Here is a 15,652-nt window from a genome sequence, read left to right as displayed (position 1 = left end):
TTGTTCGGTGTTTTTAACGCGATAACATAATATAAACATATATATTACCTACTTATTGAACTCAAAATTAACAACGAAAGTAATATTGAGGGTGTTATCGTGTTTATAACATCAGCCAATGGTGGAACTGCCGACAATCGCGTCATATTTTGCGGACTAATACATCATTTGTCGAGAGAAGAGGGAGCGATTTTCAGCTGACTTTGAGAATTTATTGTAAATTCCAGGCCGTGCGCATCGCTATAATATTTGGCTAGCGTGTTCTCGGGAGCCTCGACTACCGATCGGCAGCGCTTTTTGAGCATGCTCGAAAAGTGTTGCAGGGCCCCTTTAAGCACATGCTCTGGGCGTGCCCCTCTTTGCAGCACCACACAGACCACGGCTTGACGGAGGAAGCCTTTTCTACTTTCCTCACGAGCCACGACTGGTTTGATCAACTCCGGGCTGTCCAGAAGGCCCACGATGCGGCGGTGAGGCTTGGCCTCCCTGTCCCAACGTGGGAGCGGCCCGCAGTCTTGCCCCTATAAAAACGTGGTGAAGATTATTCCAGACCCGAATAAAGTTAACTAACTAACTAACTAACTAACTAACTAACTAACTAACTAACCTTCTGTATGGTCTCCAGCCGACGCACGCTATCGACAATTTGCTGCCATACGCACCAGATGCATCCGAGTGCACGACCGTGTCAGAAGCCGGCCGTCACGCTGAAGAATGCCGCCAACTAGCCAAGCATCTTACTACAACAAACCAACAACGCCAGAAAGAGGCCCGCGATGACGACGAACACTCGTATGGCTGCATGTACTATCCTGCGCACCTGGTTTGTCTACCAAACTATTTTCAAATTACCATGGTCCCTACTGCGTAGTCGAGCGCACATCACCTGTCAATTACGCCATTGAACCGCTTGCAGCTCCGCGACCGTCGTCGGCGTGGACATGATATTGTTCACGTAGATCGCTTGAAGCCGTACTTCGACCCGCTTTTTCCACCTGTTTGTTTGTTTGTTTTGTTTGCCCTAAGGAGACTGGCTCATACCCACGAGGGGGATTGGCCACACTGAAATTATGTATGAAACTTCAAACAGAAAAAAAAATAAGCACGAAACCCGATGTAAATAAAAAAAAAGAAAGAGTTAAGAAGTTAACAAAGCCATAGGATAACGAATAAAAATATATGTATAATAATAAAAAAGGGAAAAAAAAGTTGGTTTCCGAGATCGGTATCACTAGCAGCGTACTCTGCCTGTTGCTTGAAGGAACTTGTGTAGCGCAGTTATAATTGCACTGCGGCTTGCCCCAAACTGATTCGCTCCAAACGACAACAGGCTAGAAGTAGTAAATTGTGAGCCCAGCCTACCAGTCGGCATTTCCAGAAACATTCTACGGAGTGAGGCGAAACGGCGGCATGATAGAAAAAAGTGATCTATTGTTTCTGGTTCATTGCAAACTGTACATAGATTTGTTAAGGAAAAGCCAGATTTATGCAGGAAATAATTTAACCGGGGAACTCTACAGCGAAAGCTTGTGAGAGTCACCTCGCATTGACGTGAAAGACATTTGGTGGTGTTCCATGGGAACTGTAAGTGCTGGTAATGCGCTGATTGCATGAGAGCTGTTTCAGTGTTTTTTAAGTATAACAGTCGTTTCAATCTCTCTCGGGTAATGAAACAAAAAAGGGGTACGACATTTACCACTGGACCATCTAAAGACGCCGTGGCGAGAGCGTCAGCTGCTTCATTTAGAGAGATTCCAACATGCCCGGGGACCCATACTAACCGAACCTCTGATATGGTACAGGATACGAGGCTCGAAAATATTCGAAGAAGCTGTGATTGTTTTGTGGACGTTAAATGCATACAAACCGATAAGGCATCTGTAATAATAATAACTTTCGATTTTGGAGAATTTAGTTTTCTAGCAGCCAATGTGATTGCCATAAATTGGGCAAGAAATATTGGGGTGAAGTCAGGTAGTCTGAGAGCAAAAGACCAATTGAGCTGCTGGGAGAAAATGCCCACTCTCGACGGGGGCAATTTTAATGGAGGAACAAACACAATGACAGGGGGCTCAACAGGGGGCACCCACGAGATCTGCGTTCGAACACCACCATCTTTTTTGCCCTGTGTTCTACCGCCTGTTTATCGGGCTTTTCCAATAAACCTCATTACACATGCAATATCGAACATTCGAGCCTTATCGCTGGCGGCCGCGTTAGTTCGAGAATGACCTCAACTGTTCGCGTTTGCGCGCTCAAGCCATAAGAAGAATCTAAGATAATCTGGAAGGTTCCCAAACATAAGTGTGCGGCTTGGGCAAGGCGGCGGCTACACGTTCAACGTACTCGCTACATGAAAAGGACATAAAGAAGCGCGTGGCAATATAGACGCCGTCGCAACAAGAAAGATAAGTAAAACCAGGGGGCGGAAACTCCCTATACGTCCCTTGGTATGCGCTCTCGCATGCTGATACGCTGCGGCAGCGCCGCTTCCACCTCTGGCGGCTGCCGGGTATCTACTAGGAATAATTCACACCCAAAAAAACATTTCTTTCATGACGTCACCGGTGAGATCAGCAAATAGAGAGAAAGGGCGCGAAACCGAGAGGAGGAGGGTTGCGGCGTAAGCCTTCCTTTCCCACTTCGCATGCAAGCGGAATGTGTTCGTGCTATTTTGCAGGTCTCCTGGCCGCTCGGGTGACGCGGCCATTCGTTAAATTTAGACAACCATTTTTTAAAGTTTTATTCGTGTGTTGTGAAGTCGCCAGGCTAGAGCGTGCCGATTGCTTAACAAGACAAAACTCGATCAACTGAAAAAAATCTAAATCTTTTTTTAATCCCACGTTTCCTACTAAAAAAGACAGACATACACATAGTGTGAAAATGTCAATCTGCAAAAGCAGCTTTAATTCACAACTGAAATATGCGCGTAATGACCAAACATTGAACCCAGAATATCCGAACCAATGCGAAAATATTAATAAGCACAAGCAGGCCACGTCGTACTTTACTCAGTAACCTCTGTTATGACGGCGCACATATTTTTCTTGCAGAACTTGAGTGCCAAACGAGACAGAAGTTCAGGGGAAGGCGGAGGCTTGAAGCGATGAAAAATCGTTGAACAGGGAATGACGCTTGAGACAATGTTTCGGCAAGTTGACTTGTATTCGTCAGGGCAGCAGCTAGTATTGCCTTGCCGAAGAAAAAACAACTTGTCCAAACGTTCGCTCTAGTGACATTCCCTGTTAAACGAATTTTCAAAGCATCAATGAGTCTGTTACATGTACTCCAGTGAAACTATTAGAAGTAAAGGCCCACAAAATTTCAAACTGGCCACATGCATTTCCGTGAACAGGAAGGAGACTATAAAAGATTAACAAATTGTGCAGCCGAAGCAACACGCATTCAAGCATTCCAATAAACGTATTTTGCCTGCAACTGGTAGGCTGTCATTACGAATTAGTCTAGCGCCAATGCTATTATGTCAGTCCAGTCAGGCTTGCAGAGAACTATGTTTACTCATGTACTCATGCAAAATGAATTCCTGCTCAAACAATGGACCCAAATACTTGTGCTCACACGTTGTCACTAGGAAACCTGAAAAACCTTCGCGGAACTGGAAATCCCTGGGCTAACACACCACAGAGACGCGCAAAAGATGTGATGCCCCGATTAATCATCTTCGTCTCCTGCATGGTTGACCTGCTCGACGTGACTCACTGCAGGTTCCGTTCCACCTACGCCACATCAAATATCTTTCCCGTATTCATACTTGGCACGCCAACCGAGCGTGATAAGCGAGCGCGATACAACTTATGAAATCGGTGAGCGAGTGGAAGGTTAAGCGGACGCAAGCGCTACGAACGCAAGTCAACCAGTTCCCGCGCTTCGCCGGATTTAAAAGTCAGAGAATAAGAAGTAAAAAAGACAAATAAACAAAAGAGGAGTTCTTTACAGTTCAGTCAAATTCCTTTATTTGTAAAAGTTCGTGAAAGACAACAAATGCGAACTTCTACATCAACATCACTTCGTTCAACCAGATCTTAGGATGCCCAGCAACCGCTACGAGCGCGCATGTTCCTTGAAACCGAAACTAGCGCTCAGTTTCTGTGGCCTGGTAAAACTACAAAATATGATACAGGCGTTAGCAAACTGCCTCGTTTTGCACGTGCAGTTCACTTTTCATGCACCACATGGTTTGTTACTATCGCAACGGCGTCATCATTACGTTGGAAAAATGGGCAACATTGTATGCAAGCTTCCAGCACGTAGGTTTTTCAGTTAATTCCATTGGGGCGCCACCAAAGTCACAGGGCAAGTGAAGCGTGGTCAGGTGACCCCGCGAAAATCAAGTTGAGCGTAGGCCTCCATTGTATTGTATTTTGAGTGTTCTAGGCTAAATAACTTCGGACTGCGTGCCCCTATCGCTGCCGTTTTCGCTGTATTATTCTCTACAGCCTTCAGTCTACGCAACCTGCAAGTAAAAAATGTGACACAATGAGGTCTTGAAAAGTGTTGGAGGGCCCCTTTAAGCCTGACGACACTTGCCTTGTCGAAGTAAAATCAGAAGCTGCCAACCCCTCAACTGAGACAAAATGACAAATTTAATTCACAAATTAAAGAAGCTGAGGCTAGACATCTTTATTACCGCTATAAAGGCGTTTATTGACAGCACTAGTCGACGAAGCACAACGGCGACAGTCAAGACAGAGCGCGGGCTCTGAGCGCGAGGAGCGGAGCCGAAGGGGACGACCCACTAGAAAGCGTTCGAGAGGGCGACCCATTACAGACTAACAACGCTTCGCTACAATTACCCCGGGTACGAAAAAGGGAGCCGCCTGGCGACCTAACTGCTTGTCACTATGAGCGGGTCATGATAGGGCTTAAGGCGCTCGACGTTGACAATGTCGCGCCCTCGACGGCGCATGTCCGAAGATGGTTCAATGGGCTCGATCAGGTAGTTGACCGGGGATGTGCGTTCGACGACACGGTAGGGGCCGTCGTACTTGGGCAGCAGTTTGGAAGAGAGGCCAGGTGCAGTGGTAGGGACTGAGAGCCATACGAGTGCTCCAGGGCTGAACGTGGGCGAAGAAGTGGTGGTGTCACCGCGAATGCTCTTTTGCCGCTCTTGGTCATGCGTAGTAAACGTCTTGGCAAGCTCCCGACACTCCTCAGCAAGTCTGGCTGTGGCAGAAATAGGCGCACACTCAGACGGATCCGGCTTGTATGGAAGGATTGTGTCGATTGTGTGCGACGGGTGTCTGCCGTACAATAAGAAAAAGGGGGAGAAACCAGTAGTGCTCTGAGGGGCGGTATTATAGGCGTAGGTGACGAATGGCAGAATGGCATCCCAATTGGTGTGATCGGCGGCGACGTACATCGAGAGCATGTCGCCGAGCGTGCGGTTAAAGCGTTCGGTGAGGCCATTCGTCTGCGGGTGGTAAGCAGTAGTTTTCCGGTGAACAACGTGGCACTCTTTCAGGATGGCTTCGACGACTTCCGACAAGAAGACACGACCTCGATCGCTGAGCAGCTCCTGGGGTGGACCGTGACGCAGCATGAATCGGTGAAGCAGGAAGGAAGCAACATCGCGCGCTGTAGCCGCCGGGAGGGCGGCAGTTTCGGCGTATCGCGTAAGGTGGTCAACAGCGACGATGGCCCAGCGATTACCAGCCGACGTTAGAGGAAGTGGTCCATACAAGTCTATGCCAACGCGCCCGAACGGCCGGTCAGGGCAAGGCAGAGGTTGCAGAATTGCCGGCGACAGGTGCGTTGATGTTTGCGGCGCTGACAATCAATGCAGGAGCGAACGAACTTCTGCACGTAGCGGTACATCCCTCGCCAAAAGTACCGTTGGCGAATGCGGTGGTAAGTTTTCGATACCCCAGAGTGTGCGCACTGCGGATCAGAGTGGAACGATTCGCATATGTCGGAACGCAGACTGCGGGGTATTACGAGTAGCCACTGGCGGCCGTCGCCGTAATTGCGTCGGTGGAGGAGGTCGTCGCGAACGGCGAAATGGTGGGCTTGACGACGCAACGCGCGAGTGGATGGTGTTGCCGATGGATCAGTCAGCAAGTCTATCAATGAGGCGGTCCAGTGATCCTTGCGCTGTTCAGTAGCGATGGTGTGAATGTCGATAGAAGAAACGGCATTGTGAGACACTGAGCTATAGGTATTGTCGTCAGGCAAGGGGGAGCGCGAGAGTGCGTCGGCGTCAGCATGCTGGCGTCCATTGCGGTACAGCACGCGGATATCGTAGTCCTGCAGGCGAAGTGCCCAGCGGGCGAGGCGACCTGAGGGATCCTTCAGTGACGACAACCAGCATAGTGCATGATGGTCGGTGATCACATCAAATGGGCGACCATACAAATAAGGTCGGAATTTCGTAAGGGCCCAGATGATCGCCAGGCATTCCTTTTCGGTGACGGTGTAATTGGTCTCGGCTTTAGTAAGCGTACGACTTGCATATGCCACGACATATTCAGGGAACCCTGGTTTGCGCTGCGCAAGGACAGCGCCAAGGCCAACACCGCTAGCGTCTGTATGTACCTCTGTAGGAGCCGCAGGGTCGTAGTGGCGTAGTATGGGAGGCGACGTCAACAAACGGCGGAGCTTTTCGAAAGCGTCGTCGCACTCGGACGACCATGAATGGAGGGGCCCGTTACTTCCGAGGAGCTTCGTCAGAGGCGATATGATAGTCGCGAAATTTCGAATGAAGCGCCGAAAGTAGGAACACAGTCCTACGAAACTGCGCAGTTCTTTGACGGACGTAGGTTTCGGGAACTCGGTCACGGCGCGAAGTTTGCCTGGATCGGGGAGAATTCCGTCCTTGGACACGACGTAGCCGAGGATTGTCAGCTGCCGTGCTGCAAATCGGCACTTCTTTATATTCAGTTGCAGACCGGCGTCGCTCAAACGCGTCAAAACATGCCGTAGGCGTTGAAGATGGGTGGAAAAGTCCGGAGCAAAAACGACGACGTCGTCGAGGTAGCACAAGCACGTGTGCCATTTCAGGTTGCGCAGAACGGTATCCATCATGCGCTCAAAGGTGGCGGGCGCATTACACAGCCCAAACGGCATGACGTTGAATTCGTACAGGCCGTCGGGCGTGACAAAGGCGGTCTTCGGTCGAGCGTCGTCAGCCATAGGTACTTGCCAGTAGCCTGAGCGCAAATCGAGGGATGAAAAGAATTCGGCGCCTTGCAGGCTGTCAATCGCATCGTCTATTCGCGGCAGTGGATACACGTCCTTACGAGTGATCTTGTTGAGTCGTCTGTAGTCGACACAGAAACGCACAGAACCGTCCTTCTTCGCAACAAGAACGACAGGAGACGCCCAAGGGCTCTTGGAGGGTCGAATAACATCGCGTCGAAGCATGTCGTCGACTTGCTCGGTGATTACACGGCGTTCTGTGGGAGATACGCGATATGGACGTTGCCGCAGTGGCAGGTGGGCGCCAGTATCGATGCCGTGCGTAACGGCCGACGTGCGACCGAGAGACGTTTGAGCGACATCGAAAGAAGAGCGAAATTCTTCCAACAGGTCCAGAAGTTGGGAACGCTGGACCTGCGTAAGGTTGTCAGCTATGGTGGAACCAAACACGTCAGCGGGTGATGAACCAGACATCGAAACAGCACTGAGCGTACTGGAACTGCGGCCGTGCGTGTCATCGGGTTCGTCCATAACTTGTGCGTCTTCGAGGGGTTCCACGCTGCCGAGACATTCCCCTCGCACCAACGTAACACTGTACGGGGAGGGGTTGATTACAAAAATAGAGGTGCTTCCCTGAGTGATTTGAACGGTCGCGAAAGGCACCAGCAAGCCTTTCCTCGTGCAAATACGGTCATATGGCGAGAGGAGGGCAACGGTGTCGGATAGACTGGCGCAGTAGACGGACACCGCCGTGGACGAGTCTGCAGGCAATTTGATGTCGTCTTTAACGAGTACCTTGCTCGCAGCCGATGGACTGTCTTCCGGCGTCAAATTACAGAATGGTGACAGCTCTATTTCGGCTGGTGCGCAATGAATGACGGCGTCATGGCGGGAGAGAAAATCCCATCCGAGGATGACGTCGTGAGAGCAGGCAGGAATTATGATCAGTTCGATGGCGTACATAGCGTCCTTAATCATGACGCGGGCTGTGCACACCGCTGTAGGGTGAATACGTTGGGCGCTGGCTGTACGGAGGGAGAGCCCGGAAAGTGGCGTCGTCACTTTGCGCAGTATTCGGCTAAGCCTTGCGTCCATAACGGATACAGCGGCTCCAGTGTCGATAAGGGCAGATGCACGAACACCGTCTACAAACACGTCTATCACGTTCGATGGGCTTCGCTGAGGGCTTTCGGAGTTCGATCGCGTCGCAGCCCTTGCCTCGTGGACTGCGACGACTAGTTTTCCTGGTCGCGTGGGACCAGACGTGGCCGCATCGGCGACAGTGAGCGGCGTCGTGGTGACGGTGAACGGCGGGTAGAGGGCGCTGGGCGAGACGGCGGTGACATAGGCTGCGGTGAATCGTAATACGGGCGGCTCGACTGGCTTGGCATGGTTGAAGCGACTGGGGGCGACTGCACGCGATTGCAATAGCGGGCGACGTGACCGGCGCAACCGCACGCAAAGCAGATGGGGCGGTTGTCGGAAGTGCGCCATCGGTTCGCCGGGGTGGGTCCTATCCATGGTCCAAGACGCGGTGGACGGGGCGGCGGCTGATAGGACTGCATGGTGGGCTGCAGTCGTGGCCTAGGAATGACGTCGGCGTACGCAGCCGGCACACTCGCCTGGAAGGCCTGTGGTCTGGTGACGACTTCGGCGTAAGGATGTGGGGCAGACACAGGGATCGGTGGGGGTGGCCTGGCCACAACTTGCGCGTAACTGAGTGGCGCAAGCGCCGGAGGTGGCTGGTGGTATTCCGGCATGACCTCCGCGATTTCCTGTTGAATAGCGCGGCGTAAGGGAGGCAGCAGTGTGGTGGACGGCTGTTCAACATGCTGCGACTGAGGCAAGGTCAGTAGAGAAAACTGGCGGGCAATTTCCTCGCGCACAAATGACTTGACCTCGGCGAGCAAGCCCGAGTGATCAGAAATGGCCGACAAGCCAGCGAGGTCGGCGTCGCGTGATGGAGGTCGACGGGTCAGCAACCGCTGCCGGCGCAGCTCCTCGTAGCTTTGGCAGAGCGTGATCACCTCTGTCACGGTACGAGGGTTCTTGGCGAGGAGCATGGTGAAGGCATCGTCGTCGATGCCTTTCATAACGTGTCGGATCTTGTCAGACTCAGACATGGTTACGTCGGCCTTCTTGCACAAGTCGAGGACGTCTTCGATGTAGCTGGTAAACGACTCACCGGTCTGCTGAGCTCGTTCACGTAAACGCTGTTCGGCTTGCAGTTTACGTACGGCAGGTCGGCCAAACACGTTGATGATGGCGGTCTTGAAATCGGACCACGTGAGGAAATCGGTTGCGTGGTTGTTGTACCACAGGCTTGCCACACCCGCGAGGTAGAAAACCAGGTTGCTCAGCTTTCCTGCCTCGTCCCATTTGTTGGGTACGCTCACGCGCTCGTATATCGCGAGCCAGTCCTCCACGTCAGTGCCATCCGCGCCGGTGAATATAGGAGGGTCGCGGATGCGGGGGGAACCGGAGCATGGTGTCGGTACAGGGGGAAGCGTTTGCTGGGCGGCGTCTTGAGGCATGGTAGAGGGCACGGTACGGGATCGAAGCGCCAGGGGCATCGAACGGACCGAAGCTGGTTGGACGGCGCAGCACTCTCCACCAAATTATAAAGGCGTTTATTGACAGCACTAGTCGACGAAGCACAACGGCGACAGTCAAGACAGAGCGCGGGCTCTGAGCGCGAGGAGCGGAGCCGAAGGGGACGACCCACTAGAAAGCGTTCGAGAGGGCGACCCATTACAGACTAACAACGCTTCGCTACACCGCTAAGAAGCACTAGACTGAGTGCTCATTACTGGTAATAGTATCTGAGAACGAGACTTGGCAAAAATAGCTCGCCGTGTTTTGCAGGAGACGCTTAACTTACTAAGCATTGACGATCATTTCCCGGTAGCCCCGCCACGGTGGTGTAGTGGTTATGGAGCTCGACTGCTTACACAGCCAATTAACATATTCGCAGCGTGCATTTGAACTCTCGGCAACGTAAACGAGGATAAGATGGTGAGCTTCCGGTTAATGGTCTCTTTTGCTCCAACAGTGTCTGCTTAACACAGCGCCGGTTTGCCCAACGTATAGAAGCGGGCGCAGGTAAAAGGAACATTATGTGCCAAGCAAATGCGGCCGGCACTCAGTGAATTGGTTGGTGGGTCTAACGAAATAAAAGACAGTCCGTCATTGGTCGAGTGAATTGGGACTGTTTTCGTGGGCGGATGCTTCTAGGTGGTCCGCCCACATGTTGCCTGGAATATCGTGTTGCCCTGGTACCCGGCACACCACGACATGTTGTTCGAGTGTGTAGATCGTGCATAAAACACAGTATAGTGAGACAAGGACAGGGTTTTTGTGTTTTTTTTTCAGAGTCTTTAAAGCTCTTACTACGCTTAGAGAATCCGTGTAAATAACTGCCTCTTGTAGTTTTGATTGTTTTATGTGTTTAACGGCCGCATTTGGGTGCTGAATACCGGAATCGGAAAAGGATGGCCAACTGCTGCGTACGACACAGAAGTATTGGGCTTTGAGGCGTCTGTAAAGGATTCTGGACAAATGTATATGTGCTGGAGCTCGAAGTGTGTACGGATATGTGCAAGTGGTGCGTGCTTGGTAACTTCCACAAAAGAAACATCACAATCTATAAGCTGCCACTGCCACGGCGGGAGATGTGGAACAGGAGCCATTAGAGAGTGTTCGAGAACTGGCACACCCGTTTCTTCAGCTAGGCCTTTCACGCGAAGCGAGTAGGGCTGTCTCATCGAAGGACGGTTGTCGAAAAGGGCAGAAGTGGACAAATCATGGATTGTGGAGTGTGCGGGGTGTTCTTTGTTTGCGTTCACCTTCAGAAAATATACAAATGATAAGTAGGATCTCTGTAGATGGAGCGACCACTCATTCGATTCGGCGTAGAGGCTTTCTACAGGGCTAGTTCGAAAGGTGCCCGTAGAGAGTCGGATGCCTAGATGGTGGACAGGGTCAAGCATCTTCAGGGCGCTTGGCGTCGCAGACTGATTGATTATTGCCCCGTAGTCTAGGTGAGCGCGTATAAGAATTTTTATACAAATTCATCAGACACTTCTTGTCACTACCCCACGTAGTGCGTGACAACACTTTTAGAACATTCATTGTTTTTATGCATTTGTTTTTAAATGCATGCCTTATGTGTGATACGGACGTCAGCTAACTATCCGATATTAGGCCTACGAATTTGTGCTCCGTCTTCTTAGAGAGATGTTGACCATGCAGGTGAATATATGGATCAGGATGAAGGCCTCTCTTTCGAGAGAACAGGACACAGGTGCTTTTTTGAGGATTAAGACTGAAACCATTCTCATTTTCCTATTTAAAGACTTTGTTCAAACCTAGCTGGACCTGCCACTCACACATGGAAAGGTAGCACGATATAAAACCGACCTGTACATCGTCGACATATGTGCAATAAAACATATTTTGTGCAATGCAAAGACGCAAGGAATTAATTTTTATAATAAACAGTGTACAGCTAAGTACAGCACCCTGTGGCACTCCAGTTTCTTGAAGGAATGGTACTGAGAGAACATTACCTACTCGGACACGAAACGTACGATCCGACAAGTAGCTCTCTAATATATCTAGCATTCTACCACAAGCACCATGGTGGGACAGGTCTCTTAATATTCCAAAGCGCCATGTGGTGTCGTAAGCCTTTTCCATACCAAGGAACACAGAAAGAACTGCTTGTGTACGAATTCGTCACGAATTTGTGCCTCGATACGTAACAGGTGGTCAGTGGTGGATCTACCCTCGCGAAATCCGCACTGGTACGGGTCAAGCAGATGGTTTGTTTCCAGAAAATGTATAAGTCGGCGGTTTATCATCTTTTCGAAAAGTTTACACAGGCAGCTTGTTAGTGCGACGGGCCTGTAACTCATAACGGAGGATGGATTCTTGCCCTGTTTAAAAATAGGAAGTGACAATGGCCTCTTTCCAAGACGAGGGGATCTCGCCGGAAAACCAGATAGCATTGTACAGGGAAGGTAATGTTTTTTGTATTTCGACAGGTAGTTTTTCAACATGTGATATACCACACGGTCAGAATCTGGGGGAAATTACTGCAGCTGTTCAGTGATATCTAGAGCTCGGCTAAGCTGAAGGGTTTGTTGTATGCCTCGTGTTTTGTACATTCCCGCTCTAGTTTTTTGTTTTTCTATTCTTGTTTTGTGCCGTTGGAAAACTTCATGTGACGTGATTTATTCACGCGCCTTCAGGGAATGTCGACAGACGTCAAGAGTAGGGCGTCGGAGAGCGGCGGGCGTCAAGCGGCCAAAATCCGGGCAAGAGCGAGCTGGTGTCCCCTGCTACTATTGACACTGCGGCTTGCTTGCTTCGCTAGCTTGCTCGTGTGCTTCGTCGTCTTCCTCTCTTCACTACATTGGCCCCCGGGGAATAGCGGAGCCATTCTGGCGACTTAAGGCGTTGATAGGATAGCGGCGTCATAATATGGCTTAATGCGAGACACGTGGACGATTTCTCGGCCGCGACGGCCCAAGTCGTCATATGGTGTCAAGGGCTCGGCCTCGTAATTGACAGGAAGTCTGAGCAAGAATGTGGTTAGGGCCGTGGTATCGGGCCAGTAACTTGGAGGAAAGTCCATGGAGCGTTCGGCGGAACCCAAAGCCAGACGAGGGCATCTGTCTTGAAAGCAGCAAGAGGTCGGTCGTCGTCGCGCCTAAGCTTCTGGCGACCTTCGTCTTCTGTCGTAAGTGAACGGGCCAACTGTCGGCAATCTTCTGCGTATCTGGCAAAGTCGGAAATTGAGCTGTACTCAGATGTGTCTGGTGTGTAAGGAAGCATGGTGTCCAGCATGCATGATGGCTCGCGTCAGTATAAAAGAAAGAACGGTGAGAATCCTGTGCTCGCTTGCGAAGCAGTGTTGTACGCATATATTACGAAAGGAAGCACGGTGTCCCACTTGGTCTGCTCTGATGCGGTGTACATCGTCAGCATATCACCGAGAGTGCGATTACATCTTTCGGTTAGGCCATTGGTTTGTGGATGATATGCGGTCGTCATGTGGTGAACGATGTTGCACTGAACGAGCAATGCTTCAATAACTTCGGACAGAAAAAGACGTCCTCTGTCGCTCAAAAGTTTGCGCGGGGCGCCGCGGCGCAGGACGAAGTTGCGTAGAATGAAAAACGCAACTTCTCTGGCTGTCCTTGTGGCCAAAGCTGCAGTCTCTACATAACGCGTGAGGTGGTCTACGCCGACAATCATCCGTCTGTTCTCAGAAGTGATCGAGGAAAGCAGGCCGTATAAATCAATACCAACACGGTCAAACGGACGCGCCGGGCACGGGAGAGGCTGAAGCGTACCGGCTGGTCGTTAGGGTGGAGCCTTTCATCGCTGACAGGCGGTACAATTGCGGATATACTTGCACACAAACGAATACAGTCCGCGCCAATAGTATCGCTGAGGCAGGCGGTTGTAGGTCTTGAGAACACCGGCCTGAGCGCTTTGCGGCTCGGTGTGAAAAGTAGCGCGCATATCCGTGCGCATGTGGCGAGGTATCACAAGCAGCCACCTCTGGCCATCAGACGCGTAATTCCGCCGATAGAGGAGACCGTCTCGAATAGGGAAATGGGGCGCTTGGCGACGAAGAGTTCTTGAAGCGGGGCAAGCTGATGGATCAGCGAGAAAGTCGAGCACGTGGCAAACCCACGCATCCTTGCATTGCTCCGACGACATATCTGCGACGTCGATTGGCGACAAGGAAGCTGATGGAGAAGTTGTGTCGGACGCTAGCGGTGAGCGCGAAAGCGCATCATGTTTGCGGCCTGATCGGTACACAACACGAATGTCGTACTCTTGCAGTCGAAGCGCCCAACGACCGAGGCGTCCCGACGGATCTTTCAGCGATGAGAGCCAACATAGAGCATGGTGGTCCGTGACGACGTCGAAAGGGCGGCCATAGAGGTACGGACGAAACTTAGCCAAAGTCCAAATTATGGCAAGGCTATATTTCTCAGTGACCGACTCGGCTTTCTTGAGAGTTCGACTCGCGTAAGCCACGACGTATTCTTCGTATCCCGGTTTCTTTTGAGCCAGTACTGCACCAAGGCCGACGCCGCTGGCGTCAGTATGGATTTTCTTTGGCGCATCAGGGTCAAAGTGACGAAGTATTGGAGGCGATGTTAGTAAGCGCCGTAGCGTTTCGAAAGATGTGTCGCACTCTCTTGACCAAGCAGACAGGCCATTAGAGGTTGTCAGAAGAATGGTAAGAGGGGCGATGATGGAAGCAAAGTGGCGAACAAATCGGCCAAAATAGGAACACAACCCAATGAAACTTCGAAGCATCTTCATGCAAGTGGGCTTCGGGTATTCGGCAACGGCCCAGAGTTTCGCTGGGTCCGGAAGAACGCCTTCCTTGCAGACGACGTGACTCAGTATCGTCAACTGGCGCGCCGGAAAATGACACTTTTTGATGTTGAGTTGAAGACCAGCTGGTGTGAGGAACGTCAAAATCTCACGTAGGCGGCCAACGTAAGTAGGGAAATCCCGAGAAAAGACTACGATGTCGTCAAGGTAGCACAGGTAGGTGTTCCACTTGTAGCCGCGAAAGATGTTGATGTTGTCCATCATTCGTTCGAATGTAGCCGGGGCGTTGCACAATCCGAGCGGCATGACGTTAAACTCATAGAGTCCATCAGGCGTGACGAAAGCAGTCTTTGCACGGTCGGTGACATCCATCGGTACTTGCCAATAACTAACCACCCGTTTGTAGCACAAAGCCACAAGGAAATTCATAGGGATTTCTAAAAAATAAAGCCTCTTAGTCGCCGAAAAATTCGTCCTGGTCCGGGGATCGAACCCGGGACCAACGCCTTTCCGGGGCGGCCGCTCTACCAATTGAGCTAACCAAGAAGCTAGCAATTGGCAGCGCGAGGGCGAATTTATCGACAACTCGAAGCAACTGGACACATATTGCAAATCAGTTTTGCGGAATCCGCAAGGTGGCGAAAGGGTCAAGAAAGGGAAAATAAACAACCGCCCATTTGTAGCACAAAGCCACAAAGTCCTTGTGGCTTTGTGCTACAAATGGGTGGTTGTCTATTTTTCCTTTCTTAACCCTTCCGCCTCCTTGCGGGATTCCGCAAAACTGATTTGCAATATTGCCAATACCCCGAGCGTAAACATAAAGACGAGAATTATTCTGCCCCTGGTAAGCAATCGAAAGCATCATCGATGCGTGGCAACGGGGCAACATCCTTTCGAGTAATCTTATTGAAGCGGTGATAGTCAACGCAGAAGCTGATTGATCCATCCTTCTTGTGCACAAGTACGACAGGAGAGGACCAGAGGCTCTGGGACGGCTGGATCACTGCGCGTTTAAGAATGTCGTCGACTTGTTCGTTGATAATTTGCCGTTCTGCCACGGAAAACTCGATAGGGTCGTTGGCGTAAAGGAGCATGTGCACCGGTGTCGATGTGGTGTGTGACGCTCGTCGTGCGG

General features: G+C 51.0%; 1 non-coding gene across 1 annotated transcript; it reads right to left on the bottom strand.

The window, feature by feature from the left end:
• Nucleotides 1–14,989: 14,989 nt before the first annotated feature.
• On the bottom strand, nucleotides 14,990–15,063 carry Trnas-gga (transfer RNA serine (anticodon GGA)). Its single transcript has one exon. It is a non-coding gene; the product is annotated as a tRNA-Ser (tRNA).
• Nucleotides 15,064–15,652: the final 589 nt, after the last annotated feature.

The sequence above is a fragment of the Rhipicephalus sanguineus genome, chromosome 7, assembly GCF_013339695.2.
Source record: "Rhipicephalus sanguineus isolate Rsan-2018 chromosome 7, BIME_Rsan_1.4, whole genome shotgun sequence".
NCBI classification, from domain to species: Eukaryota; Metazoa; Arthropoda; class Arachnida; order Ixodida; family Ixodidae; genus Rhipicephalus; species Rhipicephalus sanguineus.
Note: the sequence above shows the minus strand (reverse complement) of the source record. Positions and strands in the feature narration are given on the sequence as shown.